Consider the following 14125-nt stretch of genomic DNA (forward strand, 5'->3'; position numbering starts at 1 on the left):
ATATCGATGCAAACATCCTTAATAAAATAATGCCAAACCAAATCCAATAACAAATCAGAAAAATCATAAACCATGACCAAGTTGGCTTCATCCTAGGGATGCAGGGATGGTTCAACATATGCAAATCAATAAATGTAATACAACACATCAATAGAAGAAAAGACAAAAACCACCTGATCATCTCAATAGATGCAGAAAAAGCCTTCGACAAGATCCAACACCACTTCATGATAAAAGCTCTAAGAAAACTAGGAATAGAAGGAATATACCTCAACTTTGTAAAGGCTACTTATGACAAGCCTATAGCCAACATCAAACTTAATGGTGAAAAATGAAACCATTTCCCCTAAAATCAGGAACCAGACAAGGGTGCTCACTATCCCCACTCCTATTCAACATAGTACTGGAATTCCTAGACAGAGCAATTAGGCAAGAAGAAATAAAAGGAATACAAATACATAAAGAAACTGTCAAAATATCCTGATTTGCAGATGATATGATCCTATACCTTAAAGACCCAAAAAACTCTACCCAAAAACTCTTAGACACCATAAACAGCCACAGTAAGGTGGCAGGATACAAAATCCACCTACAAAAATCATTAGCTTTTCTATACACCAACAATGAACAAACTGACAAGGAATATATGGAAACAATTCCATTCACAATAGCCCCACAAAAAATCAAATACCTAGGAGTAAATTTAACAAAAGATGTGAATGAACTCTACAAGGAGAATTACAAACTCCTGAAGAAAGTGACCGAGGAAGATTACAGAAGATGGAAAGATCTCCTGTGCTCATGGATCAGTAGAATCAATATAGTAAAAATGGCTATACTACCAAAAGCAATCTACATGTTTAATGCAATTCCTATCAAAATCCCAATGACTTTCATCACAGAGATAGAAAAATCTACTCTAAAGTTCATATGGAAACATAAGAAACTGTGAATAGCCAAGGCAATACTCAGCAAAAAGAGCAATGGTGGAGGTATCACAATACCTGACTTCAAACTATATTACAAAGCAATAGCAATTAAAACAGCATGGTACTGGCAAAAAAACAGACATGAAGACCAGTGGAACAGAATAGAAGATCCAGATATGAATCCACACAACTATACCCACCTCATTTTTGACAAAGGTGCCAAAAATATATGATGGAGAATAGACAGCCTCTTCAACAAATGTTGCTGGGAAAGGTGGTTATCCATCTGCAAGAAACTGAAACTAGATCCATGTCTATCACCCCATACTAGTATCAACTCAAAATGGATCAAGGACCTAAATATCAGACCTGAAACTCTGAAGTTACTAAAGGAAGGAGCAGGAAACACTCTGAAACTAATAGGTATAGGCAAGGACTTCCTCAATACCACCCCAGCAGCCCAGCAACTAAGAGAAAGGATGGACAAATGGGACTTCATAAAATTAAAAAGCTTCTGCACAACAAAAGAAATGGTCTCTAACCTAAAGAGACCACCCACAGAGTGGGAGAAAATATTTGCCAGCTATAAATCAGACAAGGAACTGATAACCAGAATATACAGGGAACTTAAGAAACTAAACTCTCCTAAAATCAATGAACCAGTTAAGAAATGGGCAACTGAACTAAACAGAACTTTCTCAAAAGAAGAAATTCAAATGGCCAAAAAACACATGAAAAAATGCTCACCATCTCTAGCCATAAAGGAAATGCAAATCAAAACCACACTAAGATTCCACCTCTCCCCTGTTAGAACAGTCATCATCAAAAACACCACTAACAACATGTGTTGGAGAGGATTTGGGGAAAAAGAAACCCTAATCCACTGGTGGTGGGAATGAAAACTGGTACAACCACTCTGGAAAAAATTTTGGAGACTCCTTAAAAATCTAAACATAGACTTACCATATGATCCAGAAATACCACTCCTGGGGATATACCCAAAGAAATACAACACAGATTACTTCAGAGGCATCTGCACACCCATGTTTATTGTGGCGCTATTCACAATAGCCAAGTTATGGAAACAACCAAGATGCCCCACTATTGATGAATGGATCAAGAAAATGTGATAGTTGTACACAATTGAATTTTACTCAGCCATGAAGATGAATGAAATCTTATCATTTGCAGGTAAATGGATGGAACTAGAGAACATCATACTGAGTGAGGTCAGCCAAGCTCAAAAGACCAAAAATCGTATGTTCTCCCTCATATGCAGACTTTAGATCTAGGGCAAATGCAGCAATGTGGTCGGACTTGGATCACATAATAAGGGGAGAGTACATATGGGAGATATAGGAATAGGTAGAAATCCCAAAACATGAAAGCGTTTGATGTCCCCACTCCAGAGGAGCTAATATAGAAACCTTAAAGCAACAGAGGTTATCACAAGAAGGGGATCAGTAACCAGGGTAAAGATCAGTTAGAGATGAGCCAACATGGGATGTAACATGTGTACACAAAAACAATGCTATGACTATTTCTGTATAGGGATCCTTAACTCAACTAGCAAAAACGCTTTGTCTTCCTTATTATGCTTGTGTCTTTTCTTCAACAAAACTAGTGATAAAGGCAGAAAAGGACCTGCTTGGAACTGAGCGGGGAAGTGAGGAGAGGGTGCGGGAAGGGTCAGGGGGGAGAAATGACCCAAACAATGTATGCACATGTGAATAAAAGAATTAAAAAAATAGAAAACACACTGCAACAAAAATGAAGAATGCTATGGACTAATGCTCTGGGGTGAGATGAAATCTTTTTGACCAAGGAAGTTGAGACTTCATGTATTTATTGGCAATTTGTTCCTCTTCCTTTGAAAATTGCCTATTCAATTCATGTACCCATTTCTTCATTGCATTGTTGATTCTTTGGGAGTTTAGTTTTTTGAGTTCCCTGTAGATTCTGATTAGCAGTCCCTTACTAGATGAATACCGGCAAACATTTTCTCCCATTCTGTAAGCTGTCTCTTAAGTCTAGTGACTGTTTCCTTTGCTGTACTGACGCATTTTAGTTTGATGCAGTTCCATTTGTTTATCCTTTCTCTTAATTGCTGTACCATTGGGGTTCAACTTAGGAAGTTATTGCCTATGCCTATATATTCCAAGGTTTTCCCTACTCTTTCCTGAAGTTGTTTCAAAGTTTTAGACCTTATATGAAAGTCTTTGGTCCACTTTCACTTAATATTAGTACGGGATGAAAGACAAGGATCTAGTTTCAGTCTTCTACATGTGGATATCCAGTTTTTCCACTTGTTGAAGAGAATGCTTTTCTCCATTGTATGTCTTGTGCTCCTTTGTTGAAAAACTGTTGGCTGTAGCTGTTTTTATGTCTGGATATTCTATTCTGCTTCATTGGTCTTTGTGTCTGTTTTTGTACTGATGCCATGCTATTCTCATTGCAGTGAGTCTATAGTATAGTTTGAAGTCAGGTATTGTGATACCTCCAGAATTGGACTTTTTGCTCAGAATTGCTTGGATTACTCAAGGTCTTTTGTGCTTCTGTATGAAGTTTAGGATCGATTCTCTATTTCTGTGAATAATGTCACTGGAATTTTGATGGGTATTGCATTGAACATGTAGATTGCTTTTGATAGTGTAGCCATTTTCATGACACTGATTCTGCTGATCCAGGAGCATGGGAGATCTTTTCTATCTCTCTAATGTCCATGATTTATAGTTTCCATTGAAAAGATCTTTGTTTTCTTCATTAAATTTTTTGTAAGTATTTTTGAGGCTATTGCAAATGGGATTTTTTTCCCTGATTTCTCAATCTGTTCATTGTTGGTATACAGAAAAGCTGTTGGGTTTTGTATATTGATTTTATAGTGTGCTGCCCTGCCAAAAGTGTTAATGATTTCTAAGAGGTTTTTTTGGTGGTTTTAAGATATAAGATCATATCATCTGCAAATAGGAATAATTTGAATTCTTCCTTCCCTGTTTGAATTTCTTTTCTTTCTTTCTCCTGTCTTATTGCTCTGGCTAGGAATTCCAAAATTATATTGGATAAGAGTAAAGGGAGTGGACACCCTTGTCTTATTCCTGACTTTAGTGCAAATGGCTTTTTCAGTTTTTCACCATTTAGTAATGGCTATAAGTTTGTTATATATAGCCTTTATTATGTTGAGAAATATTCCTTCTAGTCCTAGCTTCTTCCATGCTTTTATCAAGAAAGGATGTTGAATTTTTTCAAAGGCCTTTTCTGCGTTATTGAGATGATCATGTGATTTTTGTCTTTGCTTCTGTTTATATGTTGTATTACATTTATTGATTTACATATGTCGAATCACCCTGCATCCTTGGAATGAAACTGACTTTATCATGGTGTATGAACTTTTGATGGGTTGTTGAATTCTGTTTAACAGTATTTTATTGAGATTTTTTACAAATATATTCTTTAAAGACACTGTTCCTTAATTCTCTTTTTTTTTTGTTGCATCTTTGTTGGGTTTTGGAATGACTGTAATGCTCACTTCATAGAGTAAGTTTCTATACCTGGGAAGTACTGGTATAGTCCTCCCTAAAGGTCTAGGAGAATTTAGTCATGAATCCATCAGGTCTTGGACTCTTATTTGTTTGAAGACTCTTTATTACTGCTTCAATCTCATTGTTGTTCTGAATCGTTTAGGTTGTTCATATCTTCTTGGTTCAATTTTGGTTGGTTATATGTATCTAGAAATTTATCTATTTATTCTAGATTTTCCAGTTTACTTGAATATAAGTTTTCAAAGTATCCCTAATGATCCTCTGGACTTTGTTAGTGTTTGTGTTTATGTCCTCTTTTACATTTTAAATTTTATTAATCTCAGTCTTTTCCCTCCTGTGTCTACTCAGATTGGCTAAGGGTTTATCATTCTTATTAATCTTTTTGAAGAACCAACTTTTTGTTTTGATTCTTTGTATAATGTTTTGGTTTCAATTTCATTTTTTACATATTTTAATTAGGATATATTTGTTATACTAGAAGGATTCATAGAGAAAATTCTAATTAGACTTATACTGTACATTAGTTACATTGCTTCCATCATCTCTCCCCAACGCCTCTCTACCCTACTTAAAGCAATTGCAAGAAGTTTGTTTGTTCTATTTCATATAGTTATATGAAGTCCATCAACCATATACTGTCACCTTAATCTCCTTCATTCACCCTCTACATACACTGTACCTATTTTACATTCCTCTCTTAAATTATTAATATTTAAGTTGATGTCCAAAGGGGTTTCTCACTATATGCTCACTGTGGGTATACTTTACCTTTAGTCTGTTAAACTCCTTCCATTTACCTCCCCCCCCCCCATTTTTCAACAGCTTTCAATACACATCCTTATATCCTCTACCTTCACATCTTATGTTTTATGATGCATTATCATTCTCTTTTCCTTTCCCTCTTTCCCTGAGTTCCATAGAGTAGTTCCAACATTACAATCATATTCTACATTTGAGTTCATATATTACCATGCTTGTTTTTGTGTGTATTTTATCTTTTGGATCTATCTTCCATGTATGAGAGAAAACATGCACCCTTGTCTTTTTGAGCCTGGCTTATTTCACTTAACATGTTAAGTTAATATCTTCCAATTGCATCCATTTACCTTTAAACCACATGTCATAATTCTTTATGGCTGAGTAAAACTCCATTGTAGATATATAGATAGATAGATAGATCACACACACACACACACACACATATATATATATCACATTTTCTTGATCCATTCATCAGTTGTAGGGTACCTGAGTTGTTTCCAAATCTTAGCTATTGTGAATAGTGCTGCAATGAACATTGGTGTTCAGGTGTCTCTATTGTATTCTGTCACATTCCTTTGGGTGGATGCCCAGGAGTGGTATCACTGGATCATATGGCAGTTCTAGCTTTAGCTTTTTGAGGACTCTCCATACTGCTTTCCATAGTAATTTTACTAATTTACCATCCCACCAACAGTGGGTAAATGTTCCTGTTTGCTGCATCCTTGCCAGCATTTGTTGTTGTTATTGTTGTTGATTATGACCATTCTACTGGAGTGAGATGAAATCTAAGTATTGCTTTGATTTGCATCTCATTGTAGTCAGGGAAGTTGAACACTTCTTCATGCATTTACTGTCCATTTGTACCTCTTCCATTGAGAATTCCCTATTTAATTCATTTTTTCACTAGGGTGTTGATTCTTTGTGGGCTGAGTTTTTTTAGTTCCCTGTAGATTATTAGTCCCTTATGGGATGAGTAGCTGACAAATATTTTCTCCCATTCTGTGGGTTGTCTTTTGGGTCTGGTGAATGATTCTTTTCCTGTGCTCTTTAGTTTGGTGCAGTCCCATTTGTTCATTCTTTCTCTTAGCTGCTGAGTCTTTGAGTTCTATTTAGGAAGTCATATCATATACCTATATGTTCCAGTGTATTTCCTACTACTTCCTAGAGTTTTTTTTTCAGTTTCAGGCCTTATATTAAGGTCTTTGATCCACTTTGAGTTGATTTTGGCACAGGGTGAAAGACAGGGATCTAGTTTCAGTCTTCTACATGTGAATATCCAGTTTTCCCAGCAGCATTTGTTGAAGAGGCTGTCTTTACTCCATCATGTGTTTTGGGCTCCTTTGTTGAAGATCGGTTGGCATAGATTTATGTCTGGATCTTCTATTCTGATCCAATGGTCTTCCTGTCTGTTTCTGTGCCAATATCATGCTGTTTTTATTGTTATGACTCTGTAGTATAATTTGAAGTTGGGTATTGTGATGCTTCCAGCATTGGACATTTTGCTCAGAATTGCTTTGGCTGCTTGAGGCCTTTTTTGTTTCCATATGTATTTCAAGATTGATTTTTCTATTTTTGTGCAGCATATCATTTGAATTTTGATAGGTATTTAATTGAACATGTAGATTACTTCTGATGGTGTGGCCATTTCACAATGTTGATTCTACCAGTCCACAAGCATGGAAGGTCTTTCCATCTTCTGATGTCTTCTTCGATTTCTCTCTTCAGTGGTTTATAGTTTTCATTGAAAAAAATCTTTGGTTTCTTTCATTAAATTTGTTCCAAGGTACTGTTTTGTTTTTAAGGCTATTGTAAATTGAATTGTTTCCTTAATTTCTTTCTCAGTCTGTTTGTTGTTGGTATATAGGAAGGGTACTGATTTCTGTATGTTAATTTTCTATACTACTACTTTGCCAAAAGAGCTATTTATAATAGTTTTTGGTAGAGTTTTTAGGGTTTTTTAGGTATAGGTCGTGCCATCTGTAAATAGGAGTAGTTTGACTTCTTCCTTCCCTATTTGAATCCCTTTTATGTCTTGCTCTTATTGTATTGCTCTTGCTAGGAATTGCAAAATTATATTGAATAAGAATGGAGAGAGTGGACACCCTTGTCTTGTTTCTGACTTTAGTGGAAATGGCTTTTTTAGTTTTTTTTCCATTTAGTATAATGTTGGCTATAAATTTGTCACATATAGCTTTCATTATGTTGAGACACATTCCTTCTAGTCCTAGCTTCTTCAATGTTTTTGTCATGAAAGGATGTCAAATTTTTTCAAAGCCTTTTTCTGCATGTTGAGATGATCTTGTGATTTTTGTCTTTGCTTCTATTTATATGCTGTTTTACATTTATTGATTTATGTATGTTGAACCAGCCTTGCTTCCCTGGAGTGAAACCAACTTGGTCATGGCACATGATCTTTTTGACGTGTTGTTGAATTCCATTTGCCAGTATTTTGTTGAGAATCTTTGTTCCTATATTCATTGAATATATTGGTCTACAATTCTCTTTTTTGGTTGCATCTTTTTTGGATTTTAGAATGAGTGTAATGCTGGTTTCATAGAAAGTGTTTGGTAGTGTTCCTTCCCTTTCTATTTCTTGGAAAAGTTTGAGGAGTATTGGTGTTAGCTCTCCTTTAAAGATTTGGTAAATTTGTCCATGAATCTATCAGGTCCTGGGCTCTTATATGTAGGGAGGTTCTTTATCACTGCTTCAATTTCATTGCTTGTAATAGGACTATCTAGGTGTTTAATATCTTCTTGGTCAATTTTTATTGGTTATATGTATCTAGGAATTTAGTCATTTCATCTTGATTTTCCAAGTTACTTGAATATAAGTTTTCAAAGTACTCTTTAATAATTCTCTGGATTTTGTTAGTATTTGTGGTCATGTGTCCTTTTTCATCTTTGATTTTATTAATTAGGGTCTTTTCCCTTCTCTGTGTTGTCAATTGTCTTAGAATTTGTTGATCTTGTTAATCTTTTCAAAGAACAAATTTTTTTGTTTCATTGATTCTTTTGTATAGTTTTGGTCTCTATCTCATTGATCTCAGCCCATATCTTTATTATTTCTTTCCTTCTGCTAGTTTTGGGTTTGGTTTATTCTTTTTTTTCTAGGAGCTTAAGGTACACCATTAAGGTTTTTTTATTTCAGAGTTCTCTGGGGTTTTTTCTAATGTAGGCACTTATAACTATAAACTTTCCCCTTAGCAGGGCCTTTGCTGTGTCCCACAGATTCTGATAGTTTGTATTTTCATTTTCATTAGATTCTAGGAGCTTTTTTATTTCTTCCCTTATTTCTTTTGTCACCCACTTGTCTTTCAGCAGTGTGTTGTTCAGTCTCCATGTGTTTGACTATTTTCTGGGGTTTCTTTTTTTTGTTGAGGTCTAGTTTTGTTCAATTGTGATCTGACATGATACAGAAGTTTATTTCAATTTTCTTGAATTTGTTGAAACTTGCTTTGTGTTCAGAAATATTTTCTGTTTTGGAGAAAGTTCCATGAGCTACAGAAAAGAATATGTATTGCCTGGCTTTTGGGTGAAATACTCCATAGATACCTAATATATCCATTTGGTCTAACATGTGTAGGAGTTCTGAAGTTTCTTTGTTGATCTTTTGCCTGGGTAACCTATCTATTGGTGACAGTGGAGTGGTCTCCCACTACCACTATGTTAGGGTCTATCTGTGCTCTTAGGTCCATTAGACTTTTTTAATGTAGATGGTTGCCCCTGTGTTTGGTCCATATATGTTAAGAATTGACATTTTCTCTTGATGAATCATTCCTTTAGATTAATATGAAGTGATCGTCATTGCCTTTTATGACTGATTTTAGTCTGAAGTCTACTTTGTCAGATATGAGTATAGCTGCTCCTGCTGTTTATGGGGTCCATTTGCTTGGAAAACCCTTTTCCAACCTTTGACTCTAAGCCAGTATTTGTTTTTTTCAGTGATAAGAGTCTCTTGTAAGCAACATATGGTTGGGTCTTATCTTTTAACCTAGTTTCTATTCTATGTCTTTTGATTGGGGCATTGAGGCCATTTACATTCAGTGTTAATATTGAGAGGTGTCCATTGATTCCAGTCATTTTTTATTTCCCTGTTGTTTAGTTTTACCTATTCCTTGCTTACTATTCTGCTTATTCAAAAGGGTTTAGTCTTTCTTGAGTCTTCCTGTCCCACTCTAGTTTCTTCTTCTGTATGTAAAAGTCCTTTATGTACCTTCTGTAGTCCTGGCATGGTAGTCATGAATTCCTTTAGTTTTTCCTTGTTGTGGAAGGTTTTAATTTCTCCTTCAATTGGGAAGGATAGTTTTGGGGAATAGACTAGTCTAGTTGACAGTTGCTTTCTTTCAGGACCTGAATTATGTCTTTCCATGACCTTTTTGCATTTGAGTTTATGTTGGGAAATAAATCTGTTATTCTAATGAGTTTTCCTTTATATGTGTCTTGTCTTGTCTTTTTTTGCAGCTTTCAGTATTCTTTCTTTGTTCTGTGTGCTATGTTTTCATTATAATATGTCTGGGTTGTTTCTTTTTTGGTACTGATGGTTTGGTGTTCTGCACCTGGGTGACTCTCCCTTTTTCAAGGTTAGGGAAGTTTTTAGCTAATTGGATAGTTTGGCAATGCCTTTAGTTTATATCTCTTCTCCTTCTTCTACACCCATGATTTGTAGGATTGGTCTTTTCATGATGTTCCAGATATCTTGAATGTTCCATTCATATTTTCTTAGCATTCTTTTACAATCTTTTACTATTTTATCTCTATTTTCTGTTTGATTCTCTATTTTCAAGTTGTTTCACTCTGTTCACCAAGCTTTAGATTCAGATTTTTATTTGGAATATCTTGTTGTTTATTTCAGATGGATTATTTTTCAGGGTTTCCATATCTTTATTGATTTTCTCTTTCATATCCAAGATAGTCTTCTTATTTTCATTTATTCTCTTTGAGTTCATTTAATTGTTTATTCACATCCTCTTTGAGATAAGACGCTAGCTTTTGTGTCTCTTCTTTGAGCTCATTAATCACTTTTATTATTGTTTTTTGGAATTCACCGTTTGATATTGCTTTCTTTACACAGTTGTTAAGATCCTTAGTGGTAGAGTTGGCTTCTGAGGGAGAACAATTGTCATGCTGTTTCATTCTTCATTGAGATTTATGTATTTGGACTTGTTTTTGGATAGGGTTTTAATCCTTGTGCCCAGTTGTTGGGGTTTTGAGCTTTTTCTCCTGGAATTCCAGCAGTATTCCTCAGAGAGAGGTCTGGAAATGTCACCCCTAGCAGGGTTCTTGGTATGGTGCAGAGTACCTCTTTTCTCTTTTCAGTGAGGGAGCTGGAGTTCCTGCTCTTTGATAGGGGAGCAGGGACTGTACCACAGTCACAGTAGGGAGTGCTGGGCCTTTGTGCACTGTGGGGGGCAGGCTTCCCTGCACCCTCAGAGTAACAGAATACTGCTCAGTGGAGGAGCTGGGATTCCAGCTCTTAGACAGGACTCTCCCTCAGGCAGGCATGGTGTGAAGTTCTGGACCTGTGTGCACTTTGGGGAAATAGGCTTCCTGATGCTGCCCTCAGAGTAGCAGGTTATCCCTTTCCTCCTCTCAGTGGCAAATCTGGTGTTTTCACTCTTTAACAGGGGAGTAGGGGCTCTCCCATGGTTGGGCACAGTGGGCAGCACTGGGCCTCTGTGCATCATGGGAGGCAGGCCTCCCACACCTGCAGAGTAGATTGCTATTCAATGGAGGGCCTGGGATTCCAGCTCTTAGACAGGGACAACAGGAATCTCCTGCAGGCAGGCATGGTAAGAAATGCTAGGTCTCTGTGCACCTTGGAGAAGCAGACACAGAGTAGCAGTTTATGGCTTTCCTCCCCTCAGTGTGGAATCTGGTATTCTCACTCTTTAATGGGCTCTCCTGTGGGTGGCAGTGGTGGGCAAGTTTCCCCAGAGTTTCAGGGTGTGGGGTAGCAGGTCATGTAGTGGGAGGAGCATGGAGCTCAGACTTCCTATGTGTGCCAGGAAGCAGGACTTACTGCAAAGAACAGAGGAGTGGAGTGGTATGGAACATTTAGAAGCAGGGAATCAGGAGTGTTGACCTACAAGACATTCTTCCCATCTGGATTAGTTGCATCTCAATTTGTGGATTCAGAGGGAGCTTTGGTTCTTGCTGATTATAGGATCCTGTAGGTTTCTTTTGGGATCCCCAGTGTCTTCTTTCTTCAAGGTAGTTAGTTGCTGCTCAGGTTTGGGAATGACAACAATTTTCCATCTTGGTCTAAATTTCATTAATCTCAGCCCTGATCTTTATTATTTCTCTCCATCTGTTACTTTTGGGTTTAGCTTGTTCTTGTTTTTCTAAAAGCTTAAGGTGCATCAGTAGGTTATTTATTTGAGATGTCTCTATTTTTTTAATATAGGCACTTGGAGCTATAAACCTTTCTTTAGTGTGGCCTTTGCTGCATCCCACAGGATCTCATGGACTGTGTTTTCATTTTCATTAGATTCTAGAAACTTTTTTATTTCTCCACTTTTTTTCTTTGATGACTCACTGGTCATTCAACAATGTGTTGTTCAGTCTCTATGTGTTTGAATATTTTCTGTAGTTTCTTCTGTTGTTGAGTTCTAGTTTTATTCCATTGTGATCAGATATGGTACAGGGGGTTATTTCAATTTTCTTAAATTTAAGACTTGTTTTCTGTTCTAAAATGTGATCTATTTTGGAGAAGTTCCATGAGCTGCTGACAAGAATGTGCATTGTGTGGTAGTTAGATAGAATACTCTGAAGATGTCTATTAAGTTCATTTGGTGTTTTGTGTCTATTATTTCTGATTTTTCTTTGTTCACTTTTTTTGTCTTGATGACCTATCTACTGGTGATAGCATAGTATTAAAGTCTCCACCTATCATTGTGTTGGGGTCTATCTGTGCTTTTAAAGTCAAGCACAGTTTTTCTTAATGTAGTTGGGTGCATGAACATTTGGTGCATACACATTAAAAATTGTTATTTCCTCTTGATGGATTGTTCCTTTCATTAATATCATGTGGCCTTCATTGTCTCTTCTGACTAATTTTAGTCTGAAGTCTATTTTGTCAGGTATGAGTATAGCTACTCCTGACTGTTTTAAGGGTTCATTTGCTTGGATGATTTTTTTCCACCCTTTCACTCTAAGCCAATATTTGTTTCTGTCAGTGAGATATGTTTCTTGTAAGCAACAACTGGTCTGGTTTTGCTTTTTAATTCAACATGCTATTCTATGCCTTTTGATTGGAGCACTGAGGCCATTAACATTCAGTGTTAATATTGATAAGTGTGTAGTATTTCCAGTCATTTCATTGTATGTTCTGATATTTACTTTTACTCCATTCCTTCTTTGCTACTCTGCTTGGACAATAGGACTTATTCTTTTGTGCATTTTCCTGACTGAGTCTTGCATCTTCTTCCATGTACAGGATTTCTTTAAGTATTTTTTTGTAGTGCTGGTTTGGTAGTCAGGAATTCCTTTGGTTTTTCTTTGTTCTAGAAAGTTTTCATTTCTCTTTCAACTAGGAAGAATAATTTTACAGGATAAACTAGTCTAGATTAACAGTTGCTTTCTTTCTCTTTTTTTCTTTTTTGCAGTATTGAGGTTTGAACTCAGGACCTACACGTTGAGCCACTTCACCATCCCTTTATTGTTTTTTTTCTACTTATTTATTCACATGTGTGTACATTGTTTGGGTCATTTCTCCCCCTTCCCACCCTCTACCCCACAACCCCATCCTCTACACAACAACCCTCCTTGCTTCTGGGCAGAACCTGTTCTACCCTTATCTCTAATTTTGTTGAAGAAAAAACATAAACATAATAAGAAAGACAGAGCATTTTTGCTAGATGAGTTAAGGATAGTTATACAGAGAGATTCCTAACATTGGTTTCATGTACAAAAGTGTTACAACCCAAGTTGATTAATCTCTAACTGATCTTTACACTGGTTTCTGATCCCCTTCTCATGTTGACCTCTGTTGCTTTAAGGTTTCTGTGTTAGTTCCTCTGGAGTGGGGACATCAAACACTTTCATGTTTTGGGTTTTCTACCTATCCCCATACCTCCCTTATGTGTTCTCCCCTTGTCATGTGACCCAAGTCCAACCACATTGCTGTATTTGCCCTAGATCTGAAGACTGCATATAAGGGAGAACATAGGATTTTTGGTCTTTGGAGCCCAGTTAACCTCGCTCAGGATGATATTCTCCAGTTCTATCCATTTACTAGCAAACGATAAGATTTCATTCTTCTTCAGGGCTGAGTAAAATTCCATTGTGCATAAATAACATATTTTCTTGATCCATTCATCAGTAGTGGGGCATCTTGGTTGTTTCCAAAAGTTGGCTATTGTGAATAGCATTGCAATAAACATGGGTGTGCAGATACCTTTGGAGTAACCTGTGTTACATTCCTTAGGGTATACCCCCAGGAGTGGGATTTCTGGATCATATGCCAGATCTATGTTTAGATTTTTAAGAAGCCTCCAAATTTTTTTCCAGAGTGTTCGCACAAATTTGCATTCCCACCAGCAGTGTATGAGGGTTCCTTGTTCCCCACATCCTCATCAACACTTGTTGTTGATGGTGTTTTTGATGATGGCTATTCAAACAGGGGAGAGGTAGAATCTTAGTGGTTTTGATTTGCATTTCCTTTATGGCTAGAGATGGTGAGCATTTTTTCATGTGTTTTTTGGCCATTTGAATTTCTTCTTTTGAGAAAGTTCTGTTTAGTTCAGTTGCCCATTTCTTAATGGTTCCTTGATTTTGGGGAGAGTTTAATTTCTTAAGTTCCTTGTATATTCTGGTTATCAGTCCCTTTGTCTGATGTATAGCTGGTAAATATTCTGTCCCACTCAGTGGGTGGTCTCTTCAGTTTAGAGACCATTTC

Source organism: Castor canadensis, chromosome 1 (genome assembly GCF_047511655.1).
Source record: "Castor canadensis chromosome 1, mCasCan1.hap1v2, whole genome shotgun sequence".
NCBI classification, from domain to species: Eukaryota; Metazoa; Chordata; class Mammalia; order Rodentia; family Castoridae; genus Castor; species Castor canadensis.